The following is a 12,784-nucleotide window of genomic DNA, read 5'->3' on the forward strand; positions in this document are numbered from 1 at the left end:
TTCATAGTTTAGTGGTAAAATTCTCTTGGGTCTTGTTCTCGATTGAACCTGTCTTGAGTTTTGCCTCATGTATTCTTCGTTCAAGTAGGATGAGGATTTTTGGGTAAGCAGTATTTGAGTGTGTCACTGAGTTAGAGGTGGGAGGCATCTTGGGATAGTACTTCAATTTTATTAGAACAAAGGGTAAGGGAGGAGAAAAAATCATTATAAGAGAACGGGGTATTGTTAGGAGTGACATTATGGGGTCTACTCTGGATCCAGCAGTTGGTTGCAGAGAATCTGGAATTGGAGTAGAAAAGAATAGTGTTGGGGAGTAGGGGATTCTTGCAGGTTATTCAGGGAGGTGGATAGATAAGACGTTTGTGTAGTGAATGGTGTGAGTAAAAGATTGGTTAAAGTGATAGTGGCCTCCACACTAATGTGGAGGAGAAAGTAATTGGTAGGAGGGGTGGTTGGTGTTTCATTCCTCGGTTGAAACAGTATGGTTAAGTAGTCAATGGGTGTGTTGAGAGTGAATAGGATGATTGGATAGGTGATAGCAATGTTGAGAGAAGAAAGGAGGGAAAGGATGATGTGTGTTTGGCTACAGGATGGCTTGTGGGAAAGTTGATAGAAAGTGCAAAGGGTACATGTGATGAGAGATAGATGTGTATGTCATGTTGATGTCTTTAAGGCATAAGAAAGGGAAGGATGCTAGGGTTGGGACTAGATTACAGAGTGTAGTGGCTGGTAATGGGAGGGGGAGCTATGAGTGGGCTGTTTGGGAGGGTCACAGTGGAAGAGGTGGTGTGATACAAAGGGGAATAAATGGAGGAGCTGCTGGGATCAGTCATGAATAGTAGAGGTTGTGAGTAAGTCATGATGTCAGCTAGATTAGTAGATTTGTAGGGGTGGGCAGGAAGGTGTGATGATTAGTGGGGTTATTCTTGGATATCAGCTTCCCTTGGACTTTGAATATCTCCATACCTCCTTCCCTCCCCTCCCCTCCTTTGTGAACTGTATCAAATTGCACTGTCTTGCATTGTTCAGTACTTTTACGCTTAGATATAATGTGTTCATGTTGTATTCCTTTGCTGTACTCCCCCAAAAAATTGAAGCAAAAAAAAAGCTATCTGATCATTGAGATGGGCAGATAGACGTCCAGTTTTCACAGTATTCCATGAGAGGGATTGCGCCAATGTTCATGTTTTTATTTTTTAAGTGACTGGTGCCGTCCTCCCAAATTAATAACTCACTTTCTGACAAATGATAACCAGGAATTTGTGTTCCACATACATTACAGCATATGTAAGAGATCAACATTTGGTCTCCTTAATAGGTTTTTCTTGATCATCCATCTTTTGTTAGCACTAGAAAGGTTTTTTTAAGCCAGCAGAAATGGTGTTGGAAAAGTATGCTTTAAAGCTCTTTCTTTAAATAGTTAACAAGAAGATATTTGATCATAGAGCTGGGAAGATAAACGCCCAGTTTTCAGGGTATTCCTTCAGAAGGTTTGCTTCAGTTTTCTTGTTTTTCTTTTAGATCTTTTTTTAAAACAAAATCCTTAAGGTAAATGTACAAAATTGCCTTTTTTAATGCAGGGTCATCTCCAAACGTTTTTGTCTTCCTCCTAGCCCTTTTTCTGAATTTGTTTTTGTTGGCTGTAGGACTCTGTGCACTTTACCACTGCTAAACAATGCTAAACTGATTGTGCTCTCTCTTTAAAACATGGTGGAGTTGGCTTATACCCAATCAGCATATTTAATTTACTTATACGTCCCTAGTAAAGTGCACTACATGTGCCCAAGGCCTGTAATTTATAATCTGCTAGTGGCCCTGCAGCACAGATTGTGCCACCCACTTAAGTAGCCCTCATAACATGTCTCAGGCCTGCGATTGTAGAGTGGCATTTTCAAAATTGTAATTTAAGATCCGACTTAACAGTAAATTAGGATTTTAAATTAGGATTTCAAGACACCAAACCAGAACCAGTGATATCTTCCCATTTACACTTATAATGTAATAAGGTAATACCAATGTTATCCTATAGGAGATATAGGCCTTGCAGCAGTGACAAATGAATTAAAGAGTTTTTAACTACTATGACATGCGAAACTTAAAAGTACATGTCCTGCTCTTTATATACATTGCACCCTGCCCTCTGGGCTGTCCAGGGCCTACCCTGGTCATGACCTAAATGTATTAAAAAGGAAAGTGTGGGCCTGGAAAAACGTATTTTTGACCATATTTAAATGGCAGTTCAAACTGCACATACAGGCTCTGCAGTTCACTTTTTATCGAGGGATCACAGTGTTTATTTACTTTTATTTCTTTGGTGTAGTCCTCTTTCTATCTTCACAGCATTGACGCGGGGCACGTATGACCCGCTTTCCGTATTCTATTTCTTGGTTTGTTAAGGTTGGGCTCGGCATTGCGTTCACCCTAGCGATTCAGGCTGTGGAACTCTCCTGGAGTGCACTATTATGCTTTGGTAAGACGCGTCTCATTTTGAATGTCATCTCGCTTTATTAGAGTCTTTAGCGTTTCGGACTTACAAGAATTTTATACTCTTTATCTCATAGAATTTTACACTTCCAGTTGATTGTTAGCAGTCGTCATCTGAAGTAATTTTCTTCTATCACTTGAAATGCACTGGTGGTACTCTTAGATACATGTTCTGGCAGTTCATTATGCACCCTTTTTTCAATCCCACAGTTGATGGCACAGTACTTGTGCCGGTATATTTCATCGTGTTTTGATTTTGGCGTTCCTCTTGAGGTATCTCTCCATTGTTTTAATCACTTCAGCCCTGCATGTTGGGTGCATTTTCTTTCTCATGGTCCATACGGCTTGTCTTTATATCATTCTCTTTATATTTTTTTACGTGCACTTATTTTGTTTCTCGTTCTCATTATTGAATGCCTAAATTTCCGTCCAATTGATCTCTAGCCTTGGCGCTTCTCTGAATGAGCTCTCTATCAAACATAAGTACGATGTACATAGCTTGAAGTATGACCTTTGACACTTATTGTAATTATTGATGTTTTAGATTCCCCTGATGAAGGGCACAGTTCAGCCCGAAATGCATTGGGAAAACTCATTTTCATCTGATTTGTTATGCTGAGTCAAGCATCATCGTGTTTCTTTCGAAGAATTTCTGCTATGGACTGAATTAAAGCAGATTCTGATATTGGACAACATCTATGTTTGATGTTTTTTTGGAAGTGTTTTGATGCAGTTTGTTGAGTGTTAAGTCATACATTGATTATATTGATTACGATTGTCTCACCAATATTGTCATATTGACATACATTACTACATGTACACTTAGGATTAAGTGACATGATAGTAGTGCACCTGGAATTCTTGGATACTTATCCAGGTTGCTGTTGTCTACATTTGTATCAGGAGGCTGACAGAGCCCCCTACTTGGTGCACACTTTAATTTTATGAATTTTGAAGAAAAGATTACTTGAATTAATTGGATTACTATTGAGTGCATTTTAGCTGTAATTTGCTTTCGCTATATAACTTTTAGAAAGTTGCCATTTTCTTGCTTTAGCCATTTGGTGCCTGCAGCCTGCCTTTGGTCACATGACTGGATGTAGATGGCCGTTTGGCTTTGTGTATTTCGCCTAGACAGTCACACACAATTGGAGCTTATGTTTGACTAGGTGGACCATCAATAGCAGGATGGGAGGGAGTAGCTGGGCCCAATCTCAGTTACGCCTGAATAGTCTGTGTCCCGTCCCCACACAAAGGGCTGCATACCCCCTGTAGTTAGTCTAGAGCCAGGGAAGGCAGGGAATCTATGCACTTCAAAGGCATGCCTCTAGAAGCTTCTCCCCGCTTCAAAGGCACAAATGTGTATAAAAGGAGGACGTCAGACACAACCACTTTAGTACACTTCTGGACCTGTGGATGCTCTGCCAGGAAGGATGACTCATGTGCCCTTGAAGGACAGCAACCCTGCTGGACTGCATTCTACTGGACTCCTGCTTCGCTGACCTGCTGCCCTCTTGCCTGGGTGGGAAACACTGGTCCCTAAATCACTTGAAACCAGAACCAGAGTGACACCAAGGGCTGGGCTCCTGATATGAAGCCTTAGGGACATAACAAGCTTCCAACCATTGTGCACCTGCACCTGGACTTTTCCATCTGTGAGTATATCCTGCCAGGTGATGCTACCCTAATCCTGGACCCATGAGAGTGGGCTAAGGTCCCTGCCAGCGGAACCAGTGTATCTTCTCTGCTCAACAACGCATCCCGAGCAGAACTGATGCATCTTCTCGGCCACAGCGCATCCCTAAGCATAATTGCCGCATTGCTGCTGCTGCATGGATTGGATTCATTGTAAAGACCTGCATTGCCTCTGTAGTCCTCGGAACCAACATATCACCTGCGGTGAGGTACAATCCCGGCCCAGATTCTCATATCTCTCGCTGAGGGCAACTCTAAAATTCAGTAACTCTGGTTATACTAATTGGATTTTGCCATTATGGTCTTTGATATTTATAAAAAATTACTCTATTTTTCCAAATCAGTTGTGAGATCCTTTTGTGGTGTGTTTTTCACTGTTTTACTGTTGAAGGGCTGAACAAGAACATTCTATAAGTCAGCGGACCAGAATAGTCTCTTCCTCTTCAATAGTCATCACCCACAAGTCTTAAGAACAAACCTCCTTTGTGGCCAGTTCTTAGGAATCAGAAGAAATTGTAGCAACATATCTTCATTTGAAATACAAGCAGATGACTTGACCAACAAATTAAGCAACCGGAATTATCCTGAAAAGATCTTAACCACTACATGAACAAGGGCCCATAATAACAATAGAGAAGCCATTCTTGCAACACAAACCAGGAATGAACAACCTAAACTCACATGTGACAACATATACTCCTTCTTCTAACATTATCAAAAGAATCATCAACAAATGGTGGCCTTTATTGGGTAGCGGTGAATTGGAGATTGAATGGCCCCTGTTAGGCTTCAAATGAACCAGTAACCTCTGGGACCTTTTAGTCCTTCACAGACTGAGAAGAACTACACCCTCTTACAGTATCAGGACAAGTCATTGGATACTGCCCATGTGGACAGTGTAATGTTAGCATTCTTACAGGAACAACAAGAGAAATGGACTTGGGATCAGAAGAAAGGTGGAAATGGCTGAAACATGCAAAATGTAAAATAAAAAACTATATTTACCAAATCAGATGCCCATGTGGCTTACACTACATAGGGATGACCACGGGACGTATTAAAATCTGTATCAACTAACCTAGGAGCAACTTTAGATGTCTGCGCAGTACAACTAAAATGGGTACACACCACATTACAGCAAGACACTTCCCAGACGATAAGCAGTTGGTAATTATAGAGACACTTCCTACCGGGGATGCAAACCAAAGAAAGTTGATTGAGAAAGAACAACGTTGAGTGTTAAACCATAAAAACAAACAATGTTCTTAATAATGTTTTCCCCTGGGCAGAAATTTCAAGGTTTCTAGGCCATCGCACTCTATATCATAAGGTATATAATATGAGGAAGAGCGAGAGGTTACATCATGACACAGTTGTTGGGCCGCCTGTGCTGTCTATTCTTACTAGAGCATACAACCCTGCTCCCCTCTTTTACATATCCTCTTCACAGATGGCAATATAGCCTTCATGAATTATACCCACCTGACAGATACCACAGTGATTCTTCACTGTCCTTTTATACAGTTCGGGAATCTAAACTTTACGCCTTCCTCTTAGGGCATCCACTAATTCCAGTGATGTATACCTTCACGGTTGGATGTTGGTCAGTACCTTTTCAAGGAATATCCAACATTCAGGCACACCTACTTTGAGAGAGCATTGCCCATCAAGTAGTTAGGTACCGCTCATCTGCGTTTTATTTTGTTATTTGATTTACAATTATATGCTTTCTGCTGTTAAACTCAGCAGAATATGAATAAATATATACATCTTGATGTACTACACATACATTTTCCAAACATTTCTGTTAATTACACAACCACCTCTTGCTTTTCTAAAATGTTAAAAAACGTTGCTCATCTGGATCCATAACAATAGTATCACTTTCAAGATGATGCCCGATGTGGTCCTGATCTCAATACATGTGGCTTTAAGCTTTTTTCAGCATTCCAAGTCCTACTGTTCTCTTTAGTCTTCCTATGGAATTAATTTTCCCCAATGCCAGCGTTGCCTACCATCGTGCTGTGAGCGACACAGGCGTGATGCTACCTTTGACTTTTGGATGGTGCATATTATGTCCCCCGCCGGCTCCATACTTCAGGCGATGTGGACAAGGGGTAGTTGAATCAGCCGACATCCAGCCTTCAGAAAGTAAGTGCCCTTTACTGGCAGGCTTGTTGGCCATACACATGGCGGCGGGAGCATTTGTTAATAGTGATTGTTCTCATTGTCAGAAATCCTTAAACCGTCAGGAGCATTTCCTGAGAACATTTTGTCCAGGCAGTCCAAGGGGCCTATTCCTTAATGTAGGAAGGCAAGGTTGAGGCATTGTTCCTTACTGCACTGGCATGGCTGTGCTTGTATTACACACTTTGCTTCCACATTATCTTAGTGCATATTTGATGCATGTGCGTGATGCATATTTCTCTATTTTAGAATTGTGATGTCAAACAGGACAAAGTGAGCATGATTCTCAATGTATTCTGATTTAGCACATCAAGTGCTTGACCGATATTTGTTTAACTGGTATTTGTTATGATTGTCTTTTGCAACCAGGTCACTAGCACTTAAACTGCAACCTACACATAGGGAGTGTAAGTTGGTAATATAGCCACATTTTTGGGTGATATTCACAGAAGAGAGGATCACTGACTTCACACTATTAGATAGAATCTTCATCCCTAGAGAAGATTAGGTGCAGTTCTATAGGTCCTGATGAAATGTCATTGATTCTTAGGGACAGAAGAAGCATGAAAAATGTTGAGCATGAATCCTATTCAATTTAACCCCACATGTATCTTGTACCAAAGAATGGCTACTTAATAGAAGATACTAGGAACATTATTGCCTAAGGTTTCCCATATTTTATGCATTTTTAACCTCAACATAGATCTTCTATTCCCGATTAAAAAGACAGAGAAATACCTATAGTCAATTTTAATCCACCCTGACATCCAATCTTCCAATTTAGTGGTGATCATCAATACACCCATTTTAGAAATGGGGGTCTCTAGCTCGCAGTGGCTTGCACCCTGTCCAAGTAGGGACCCTTCCTGATACTCAAGGTAAGGGGATTACACACCCAAGATAACCCCTGCTCATCCCCTTGGTAGCTTTGCATGAGCAGTCAGTCTTATCTCAGAGGTAATGTGCAAAGTAATGCACATAAACACACACAGTAGCACAGTCAAACACTACAAACGGACACCACACACTTTAGAAAAATAATGAATCTTCATCTGATTACAACAAGGCCAAAATGACAAAAATTCAACATACACAAGCAAAGATATCACTTTTAAAAGGTTTAAAATGGTTCAATCATTGAAAATTATGGATGTGTCACTTTTATCACAAAGTACCTAGGATGTGTCAAAATCAAACACGAAAACAGCTGCAGTGAGGTGAGGGGCCGTAAAAGCAAAGCAATGTGTTGGTTCCTTACTCTCACGGTAGGTGATGGGTCAATTCTTTACTTCCAGAGGAGGTGATGCGTTGGTTCCTTACTGCAGCACAGAGGAGGTGATGCGTCAGGTCCTTACTGTCAGGGGAGGTGATGCGTCAATTTCCAGACATGCGGCCTCAGTTCCTTACTGCTGGGCAACTTCAATGAAGATTTGGCACATCGGTTCGATGCATGGAAAATCTGGGTGCACTGGGGTCGATGCTGCGGTGGCAAAACAGGCGCTGCATTTATTTTCCCAGGCGCAAGCACGTGATGCGTCTAATCATCAGCAGCACAGCAGGGCCTGTGGCAGAGTCAGAGTGGGTGTCTTGGATGTCAGAGACAGAGTGCTCAAGACTCAGGTTGTGGCAATCTTGGAGCCACACGACAGGTGCTGCGATGATTCTTAGGCTGCGCTGCAGTGATTAATTGGTTTTTCATTCACATGGTAAGCTTGCAATGGGAAAAACAGGTGCTGAAATTCGATGCATGGATTTTCTTCTCTTCTTGCAGCAGAAGCCACGTCCAAGGGCCCAGAACTGGAATTGGCACCACTTGGCAGGTCAGAACTCTCAGCAGAGGAGTTCAGGAGTTGCAGATGAAGTATTTGATGGGCTTACGACTTCTTAACAGGAGGCAAGCACACACAAGCCCTTGGAGAACCTTGGCAAGCAGGATACAAAAGCAAAGTGTAGTCCTTTTACTGTCCAAGACAGAAGCAGAGTGGCAGTTCCCCTCCTACAGCTTCTCCAGCTCTTCTTCTTGGCAGAAACTTCTCTTAGTCCAGAAGTGTTCTAAAAATGTGGGGTCACAGCTCTAGTACTTATATCAGTTTCTGCCTTTAAAGTAGGCATACTTCAAAGGAAAATCTTTGTATTGCACAAGACCATGCCTTTGCCTGACCTGGCTCTAGACGCACTACCGGGGGTGGAAACTGCCTTGCGTGAGACAGCCAAAGCACTAATCAGGTGCCAGTGACAACCCCCCCACCACTCTAGCTCAGCAAGACTCATCAGCCTGCTGATGGGCAATCAGGATATGTAGGGCACACCTCCGCTCCTTTTGTGTGACTGTCTAGAGCGAATGCACAAGCAGCCCGGTTGTCAGTCTAAACCCCATGTGGATTTCACAGGCAGGCAGAGGCCCATAATGGTAAAGCAAGAAAATGCACAGTTCCTATAAGTGGAATTTTAAACCCCTCAATTTAAAAACCATCTTCACAGAAATATGTATTTTTAAATTCTGAGTTCAGGGAATCCAAATTTCAAATCTATATCTCTTCCCAATGGAAAGTTACACGTGTAAGATGGTTCAAGGTAGCTCCAATGACAACTTATGGGATAAATAGTCTTGCAAAAATGAATAGGCATTTGCAATGCAATGAGTCTTGTCTTTGGAACCTTATATGTATTTAGCTATGCAGCACATTAGCCTGGGTGCTGAAATATCTACTGTTCTTTAACATGGAGGGAAAGTAAGCATCAAACTGCATGACACCCCAGGTATGGGATCTCATGGAGAGAAATAATGTCTTTCAGCGGGAAATGGTGTAGTCCAAAGCTCTGTTTTTAATATAAAATCAGGGCCTCTGTGGTCATATCACTGAAAATACAAGATTTAAAAAAAATATTATTGTCTACGGGTGCTCTTGGAAGACAATTTCTATGGACTGGAATCTAGAGAATGCTAAAGTGGTTTTAGTATTTTACTGACCTCTGCTGGTGGTTTTCTATCAAGAAAGTTAAAAAGAGGCAGTCGCCAGAAAAATTTTAAAAAAAGAAAGTCCCTCAGCAGAAAGCAATTCTGGTATTTTACTGACCACTACTGGTCGTTTTCTATCAAGACAGTTAAATAGAGGCAGTTGAACAGAAAAAAAGTCCCTCAGCGGAAGCAGACAAGTCCTAGGGCTGATCTCCAGAGCCCACAAAGTGCATACACATATAAGTATATAATAAAGTATATACAAGAGGTCTCGAATGCTGGACCTAAAAACAAATTTGGCATTATTTTCCTAACAGGACATGTAAAACACACTAGCGCGCGTCCTACCTTTCACATACACTGCACACTGCCCATGAGCCTACCTTAGAGGTGCCTTACATGTAGAAAAGGGGAAGGTTTGTGCCTGGCAAGTGGGTGCACTTGCCAGGTCGACAAGGCAGTTTACAACTGGACTCACAGACAATGCAGTGGCAGGTCTGAGACATGGTTGCAGGGCTACTCATGTGGGTGGCACAATCAATGCTGCAGGCACACTAGTAGCATTTGATTTACAGGTCCTGGGCACACACAGTGGCCTTTACTAGGGACGTACCAGTAAATCAGATATGCATATCATGGATAACCAATCAAAATTTACACAGGGAGTACTTTTAGCATTGATCAGCAATGTTTAAGAATCCAGAGTTTTAAAACAAGCAAAACTGAATGTAGCACACATTTAAAAACAGGAGGTCAGAAGCAAAAAGACAGGAAAAACATGCCAAGGATGGCAAGTCGTAAAAGGCAGACCAGACCTCTTCTGGCAAATAATAACATCACCAGAAATGCGTCTTGAGGGGCCTTTTGGGCTTCCCAGAGCTAGCCCAATAAGAAGCAAGGCCCAATGAAGAAGCATGTCACCTTCGGGTTGGTCAGGGATTGTGCTCCTATGAGCAGATGCTCCTACTGACTGATTGGAATCTTGGTATTTAATATATTACCTTGATATCAGAACAGTATACTCTATTGTTTTTTTCTAGAAGACAGAAGGTATACTGTACCGCAAAAAATCTCTGTCTTCCAACGATCAAGGCACAAATACTTTACATATCACCTCCAAGTAAAGCCTGATTGCTCTGCGCGAAACTACCAGGTCGTTGCGCACAGGTTAATTTGGGGTTTCCTTGTGCCTTACCCTGAAAAGGTTTCTGGCTGTCGCTTGACCAGGAGTAACACCCCAGTGAACCAACAACCCAATTTCTTACAGTGAACAACAAAAACCACCGCAAAGAATTACTCACTTTGCTTTTCCGAGCACCTTCAGCAAGAATTAGACATTGCAGCACATTAAAATGGCAGAAGGATCACTTCGAATTTCTAAAAGATCTCTTGATTTAATAAAAATGTGTGTTTAACATCATGAACATTTCTGCAGGAAACACTGCACCATGCAGTACTGTATTTTACTGTGCTAACTAGGCCCAAATTAAGCCTCGACTCTTTTGGTTTCTGTCGCAGATTTGATGTTTGCTTTCATTTCTCTCTTTATCACACATAACAAAACGTGCATGGCTACAATGTTGTGTATGGACATGCTGTTCTTGAAGAATCACTGTGGAAGCCGTTAGCAATGTTCAAGGCTCTTCCTTTACGCCTGTATTCATTTTGTGAGGCTTCCCTGTTTTGTGTAACTAGGTTTGTTCTGTCACACCGGATGGCATTAGGTTAGAATAGGGCACGCTGGTATTAGGTTAGGGGATAGTGCTGCATGGTGGCAATAGATGACGTAATTCTGTATTGTGATTCTCATTGACTTCTCTTGTGAACTTTTCTTTGAAAGGTGGTACATTTTAGAGATGAGCCATTCCTCTTACTGCTGACTCTGGAGACTGAACACCTATCAGTCTGCCTCATGCTTTAGACTTGGAATCCTTTCCTCTGAATCTTGACTTCATGTCATGCTCTTTGCTGCTTTTGATTGAGGTCTGTGCTAATTCACTATATTGATTTGTTTTGCATTTAAATGTTGACTACAGAATATTTTTGCCTTTCTTATTTTGCCTTTAATTATCTTAATAAACCTTTATGGTTTGCAATTTGCTATCAGCGTCAGAAGGCTTATTTTCTTTGAAATGTTAATTATTTCATTTGTGCTTGGGTGCCATTTAAGGGCACATTGCCTCATACATGCCTGAGGTTCAACATTGTCTCCTATAATGCATACCTACTTTTTCTTGATTACCTGACAAGACAGAGTCAACAGTTTATGGAAAAGAAACACCGTCTTCCACAACTTGGAGCTTTTCCATTAAAAGACAGGACTTGTCAGAACTGCATAACCTGGGAGACATGATGTTTGGCCATGTCCTGGACCATTGGATGGAAAGCATGGGCAAACTGAGATTACATTTCACAAACCCTCCTGAGCCTAGCTTGCATGCATTTGATCACATAGGCGGGTGAGGCAAGCACACACCGGCAGCTCCTCTGCTATGGCGGAGGAGCATCGCCCACTGCTTTCAAGCAGTGCGAGAAACAAAAACATGCTGCTTCGCAGGCGGGCGGGTGCGCGGAGCAGCTCTGCTCTCTGAGCAGGGCAGGTGAGGAGTGTTTTGGCCACTCCTAAGTGCGCAATGATTGTTTGGTTGGCACTTTCAGGCCGTCCAAACTAGTCATGCGCACTTTCCTCGTTCTCCAAGCAGGCTGCATTACAGCCTGCATGGAGAACATGCCCATCCCTCCAGCCCCTGGCTGAGTGACGTGTCACAGTGCTCAGACCAATCACAACGCTGCATTGCAGCGTTGTGATTGGCTTAGGGGAGGGAGCCTAGCTGCCTGCTTCCTGTTCCTGAAGTCGGAGGCAGGAGAGCAGGAGCTGAGACGCAGGACCCGGTGGCAAGGTAAGTTATTTTTTTACATTTTTTTATGATTCTCCCTTCTGCAATTGTGACACCCTGCGCGCCCCCCACCCACCAGCGAGCCATGCAGTCACATCCAGGTAGGAAACTATTAACGGCAACTGCTAACATGAACCACCGGGCAGAGTCTCATCCCAAATATATCGCAGGCTCGCAAAAGTAATTGAGAAACAATGAAACCTAAAAAGTAAACTGCAATGTGTAAACTCTGAAGGCACCACTCAAGAATGAGTCTTGTCAGGTGTTACAATACATTCATAGTGCTGTGTGAGTGTTGCTAACTATTAGCAAAAACAGCAACAAGCCGAGTTGCTCTCCCTTTCTAAGCGAATCCCCTGGATGGAATGACTGCTATGGTTTACCTTAACAAACAACGCTATTCTTTGCTTGGGTTGTACTTCACTTTTCAAAAAAAAAAAAAATTCATTTTTTTCATAGTAATTATTTTTTAAAAATAAGAGCATGCTGCAACAATAAATTTTGCATGTGGCTTTCACTGGACCTCAAAATACGCTCAAGTGGCAGGTCTTTATGGAAATAT

The 12,784-nt window shown here is 42.1% G+C and overlaps 1 protein-coding gene across 4 annotated transcripts in view; it reads right to left on the reverse strand.

The window, feature by feature from the left end:
- Positions 1–12,784, reverse strand: part of PPFIA4 (PPFI scaffold protein A4) — a 3,163,248-nt gene that overhangs the window by 1,761,347 nt on the left and 1,389,117 nt on the right. The gene's annotated exons all lie outside the window — the stretch shown is intronic.

The sequence above is a fragment of the Triturus cristatus genome, chromosome 1_2 (assembly GCF_964204655.1).
Source record: "Triturus cristatus chromosome 1_2, aTriCri1.1, whole genome shotgun sequence".
Taxonomy (NCBI): Eukaryota; Metazoa; Chordata; class Amphibia; order Caudata; family Salamandridae; genus Triturus; species Triturus cristatus.